This window comes from Mustela erminea, chromosome 1, assembly GCF_009829155.1.
Source record: "Mustela erminea isolate mMusErm1 chromosome 1, mMusErm1.Pri, whole genome shotgun sequence".
In the NCBI taxonomy this organism is placed as follows: Eukaryota; Metazoa; Chordata; class Mammalia; order Carnivora; family Mustelidae; genus Mustela; species Mustela erminea.
This window is the reverse complement of record NC_045614.1, coordinates 134,503,744-134,509,743: the sequence shown is the minus strand read 5'-3', so window position 1 is coordinate 134,509,743 and position 6,000 is coordinate 134,503,744.

Genomic DNA, 6,000 nt, shown 5'->3' with positions numbered 1-6,000 from the left:
AACAATGCTTGTGTTTAATAATGTTTGTGTTTAACAACAAAATTATTGAAAATTTAACCACTGGCTAACTGGTTATGAGCCAACTCTAGCATACTCTTCAACTTACCAGAAGAAAAAAGATAGTCAATACCAAGGGAGGCCCTATGACCTGATAATTCAGTTCCTAGATATGCAACAGGAATGCACACAAATATTCACCAAAGATATGTACAAGAATGTTCACAGCAGCACTGTTCATAATAGCCCTCAGCTAAAAGCCTATCAATAATAGGATAAATAAATCACATTGTATTCAGTGATAATAAACCAACTATTTTTACATGTACCAATATGGATGAATCTCATAAATGTAAAGTTGAGTGAAAGAAGCCAGACCCAAGGTATAGATACTATATGTTTACATTTATATAGGGCTCAGAAATAGGCAAAATTGATCTACAATTGATCTAACACAAGTAGAGTGAATACCTCTTGGGGTTAGGGTTCAAGGAGGGCACCTAGTGTCCTGGTTATGTTCTTTTTCTTAACCTAATCTTTTTTTTTTTTTTTAAGTAATCTGTACCCTTGAACTCAGAGTCCCAAGATCAAAAAGCCCTTGTTCTACCAACTGAGCCAGCCAAGCATCTCATGTTCTTTTTCTTATCAGGAATTGTTTATACAGATGTGTCCAGTTTGTGAACATGCATCAAACTATAGAACTTGAGACCTGTGTGCTTTTCCGTGGTTGTTGAATTTTAGTAAACTGTTTACTTTAAAACACTTTTATTTTATTTTTTTAAAGATTTTATTTACTTAACACAGAGAGAGAGGACAAGCAGGGGGAACAGCAGGCAGAGGGAGAGTGAGAAGCAGGCTCCCCACTGAGCAGGGAGCCCGATGTGGGGCTCAATCCTAGGACCCTGGGATCATGACCTGAGCTGAAGGCAGATGCTTAACCGACTGATCCACCATGTGTCCACTTTAAAACATTTTCAAATGTGATCTCTCAATTTCAAAAAAATACAATTGACCTAATTGGTAATTCCAAGATAAAAATAAATTGGTTGATTTAATTATATCTGAAGGAGCAGGGGAGTAGAAACCAGAAGGTTAGGTAATGGAGTCCCATTATCTAACCATGAGACTATGTGAAAGGGATTTTATTCCTTTTTTGACTCATCCTTTCTGCTACAAAATAGTAGTATTGGTGAATTACGCAAACCAGAACATGATTGAAAGAAAAAGCTTACCAAATATCTGTATTAAACTTAAAAATATCTAAATACTTTATGAAGCTAAATTATGTCAAAGAGTGCTATATCCGAAAAAAGTCAATGTTTTCCCTAAAAATATAGCTTTAATAATAAGAGTGAAGTAGCTATTTAAAAAGTTTTCAAAGACATAATAACCTTATACATCTTTCCCTTTGACCTGGATCCAGAGAGGGAAAACAGCTGCAGGCCAATAAAATGAAAAGGAGAAGAGTGCCTCTTGGTGAAAGATATGGGTAAATGGTTAAATGGATATTGGAAATGGAGTGAAGGTTCCATCAGCTGTAAACACAGGGGAAGGCAAGCAGCAGCTTTCTGCTGAGTGGAAGTTAATTTAACAACATATGTTGCAGATAAAAATATTTTACAGAGATTATTAATTCCTATAGGTTTATACCTACATTTTCAAATTAGTATCACATTACTTTTGAAGGCTTTCTCCTCCCATAGATAGCATATCAAAATATTATATAAAACAAGACATTTGATTCTGTTGTTACCCCAAGACCTGCTAGAAGTTTTACTGCTACAGCACATTTCACATTTCATAAATTTTTATGCCCACTTTGACCTAGACTTGCCTTTTTGTGTGAGTTACTTAGAAGAACTTGGGTTAAGAATATGTGATATGTAGGGGCGCCTGAATGGCTCAGTGGGCTAAGCCTCTGCCTTTGACTCTGGTCATGATCTCAGGGCCCTGGGATCAAGCCCCACATTGGGCTCTCTGCTCAGCAGGGGGTCTGCCTCCCCCCCCACCACCCTCCTGCCCCTCTGCCTACTTGTGATCTCTTTCCCTTTCTGTCAGATAGGTAAATAAAATCTTTGAAAAAAAAAAAAAAGAATATGTGATATGTATAAAAGAGTATTTGTTGTAGAGGGACATGGTGGAAAGAGATCCTGTCTTGAAGATACCTGTGAGCCTTACATTTTGGTGAAGGGTGAGCACCACTGAGTACCAGTTTGACAATAATCCTACACATCTCCTCTGAAAAGATCTCGGGATTTTAATCAACAGTCAAAGACCTTGGAATTCTTTCAGACATTTGGCTCTGCACACGTAACCAAGTTCATGTGAACAAGAGGCTCAGATCAAGGAACAACCAGATACAGACATCGTCTGGGTAAGTCAAACAAGGTGTATGTGTCTAGAAGGCAGCATGAAGTTGAAGCAGGTACGGTATACGGTGGAGAGGTTGGCTCTCATTTCCTATGAACAGACAGAAGTGCTTCAGAAAGGCCACACCAACGGACACACAGTTGAGGATGGTCAGTCTGAGCGAATGAAGTTCACATCCTACCTTTCCAAGCTCAACTGCCATTTCAGACCTAGTCTTGCACACATGGTGCTGAAGTAGTCTGGGACGTGGTCTTGCTTGGGAACCTGCTGGAGACAACTGTACCATGGCCAGCGATATCTCACTTATCCCAGAGTCATATGGCACAAACCAGGCTTGCAGGTGTAAAGTACCTGCTACTTGTGCTCCTAGATAAATTTTGCATTCATTACTCTAACCTCTCCAAACTAAAACATCTTGGGCCAGATAGAATCCTGATTTCCATGCTGGGGAGCAGAGTAAGAATCCATTACCCTGATGGACTGGGCATCATGGTAATGCACCAAAGGACCAGCCCTAAGGGGCCTAGTCTACAAGTCCTGACTTACTTAGGTTGACAAGGAATCGTAAGACTGAAGGAGGAAAAAAAAGACTATAAAATATCTTCCCCAGCCACAGACTGTTGCATTATGTAGTCACTAGCTCTTATAAGACAGCTTTTCTACATCATTATTTTCCACATGGTTTTATTTAACTTTGTTCATTTGTTTTTGCCTTTTAAACCTCTTCATTGAGCTATGAGGAAAATTCTATCTGGTCATCCTTTCATCAGGTGAAATAACCATTTGGACATGTACTTCCTTTCAACCCAGTCAACCCAGTTTGATTTATTTATTTTTAAAGATTTTATTTATGAATTTGTCAGAGGGAGAGAGAGAGAGAGCAAGCATAAGCAGGGGTAGTGACAGGCAGAGGGAGAAGCAGCCTCCCCCCTGTGCAAGGAACCTGATGCAGGATTTGATCCTAGAACTCCAGGATCATGACCTGAGCCAACCAAACCACCCAGGAGTCCCTCAACCCCGTTTTAAATGATAGGATACGAAGTTGCAGTATCTCCATGCAATCCCAGCAATTTGGATTCATCATTGGATTCATCCATAATGTTTAAATTGGGGAAGAATTGCTAGATGTTACACATCTCTGCCTAAAGCTTAGCCTACCTCAACTACTTTTTTGTGCTGAAACTCTTACTTATCTTGGATCATTCTGCTAAGGCAGAGAGCTGATGAGAATCCCGAGCCAGGCTCAAACCCTGACTTTACCACCTTCTAGCTTTGTAATCTTTGTTAGGTCCCATAGACCTTGAGCTTTGCTTTCCTCATCAGAAAGGCGGGATTAAATCTACCTCATGGATTAGTAGTGACAGTTAAGATAATGTTTGCAACCTTGACTTGAACAGTGCTTGACACATAGTCTATGTTCAGTAAATATAAACTGAGTCTAAAATGACAGTTTGGTCTTCTGGAATATATACTGTATGCCAAAATTCTTTATCATCAGCAATTTTTACTGCCACGGTTGGGTTTTACTGAAAACCTCTACATTTCAGCAATAAATTAATTGCCAGGATTTTAGAGGATGAGTTTGTTATGTTCTGAACAAAAATAAAAATGCTTGTAGCTAAAACCATTTCCTTGTTTGTGAACCTAGGCTTGTGACTACATGCCAAGCAACTAAAAAATACATATTATATTCTGGGCCACCACTTACTTTCTTGGAAGCAACTTGAGAAAGTTAATGAATGTATCCAAGAGTACGCTGAACTCAAGCAAATTTTCACTGAGGTGTTGGCTTGCTCACTTTGTTAGATGGATTAAAGGTTATGGGAGAGGGGCATAGTTGACAGTGTGGCTGATGGACTAGGAAACAGTGAGCCTGCACGATAACATAGGCAAGGAAAATCACTCCACATAGGGATTAAGATTTTAATTGGTTTCTCAAGGCACTCGCAGACTCTATTCAGGAACTAATTCTGAATTTATAGGAATAGTGGAGGAGTGCAGCCATGACCATTTAGGGCTTTCTATTTTACATTTATAAATATTAATTGAACACATTACCACTGTTCTAAAAATGGTCTAATAAATATTTACCAAGATTAGCTGGCTATTAGACTTCTTAACTTAGTGCTTCCAACTGTGTTAATTTTGGCAATGAATGTGCAAATTACTAAGCTTGTTTAAGGATTCTAAACTTGGAAGGGACAGAGATGGGGAAATAGATGTTTGAAAATTAGCAAGAAAGGGACAGGACGGTTGTGGGCCATGGCTCAACTCTCCACATCTAGTTCCGCCCAGTCTCCATGAGGTCATGTAATCAAGGTTCACCTGATTTTGGGCACCGGCCCTGAATTTCTGAGCTAACTGAGTCAAGGAAGAAGGGACTGTGGAAAGTTGTACAGGTGTTGTCTAGTCGACTGCCCAGGGTAGCGGGGACCACAATGCTAGCAGCAATAGAAAAGACAATGATGTCTGTGTGGGCTTGACTGGGCGAGCTGGCTCTGCGGTGTGATGTTGGGTGGTGTTCCTGGCTGCATGGCCTGAGTCTGGTTCTTCACCTTCCTTTGTCTTTTGGGGCCTACCAAACACATGTTCACAAATTCCTTTCTGCCAAATAAGCCAGAGTCAGTGTCTCTTGTTTGTAATTAGGAATTTTATGCAATGGAACAATTAATTCAATTTTTGTTTAAAAGCTATGTTAGGTTGTTGAAATTTTCATGGATTGGATTTGGTGTGGCCAGCTTAAGACTTCCCTGATAAATTATAAGCTCCCTTTTAAATGAAGTGGAAAAGTAGAAAATATGAAGAGAATCCATACAAGTTAGGTTTCTTCATTTTTTTTCTCCTTATTGTCAAAGTAATACATCATTCGAATATTTCAAAACCATTTTTTTAACAGGGGAATAATTATCTAATAATTATTTTAACGCACTGTTATAGGTTCAAAGAAAATGCAAGGGTCGAGGTGGAATGGCTAATGCAAAGGGCGCACACCACTAGCGTGCTGGATCTCTTGGTACACTATGGTGCTCATAAGAAGCTGGCTAGAGAGTGCATGTTTCCTAATACCTGGACAAATAGTGTAGCCCGGTGAGAAAGACAAGGGAGACTTTTCTCTTTCTTTCTTTTAACACTCATGCCAATCAGTAAATGTTTATTTTAAGCAAAACTTTGTGCTAGCAATCTGGAAAAACTCAAAGAATTATAAGTCACCTGAATGCCCTTGAAGGAAACACATTTATTCATTCATTTTTCAAATGTTTATTACATGCTACTATATTAGATACAATGGATACAAAGGTATACAAGGTGCAGCCCTTGTCCCCTGAGGCTTATGGTTCATAAGTACTATGGCTCCCATGACTAGACACCTGTGTGGCCTGGTGATACACAGGAGCCTATTAGATATTTATTTACTTACTAGGTTATTTATATTTGGCTAACATTTTTTAGACATGTACAACCAATTACCATAGCCTATTTTTTAATTGATATTCATTGCTGCATCGCGAGTTTGCAGATTTACGCAGTATATAATCAGCAAGTTACGAATAAATTCAGATTATACATGTATGTACCCAAAGGTGACATGTATAAATACATTAACTACAAGCATGGATCTAAAATATGATTAAC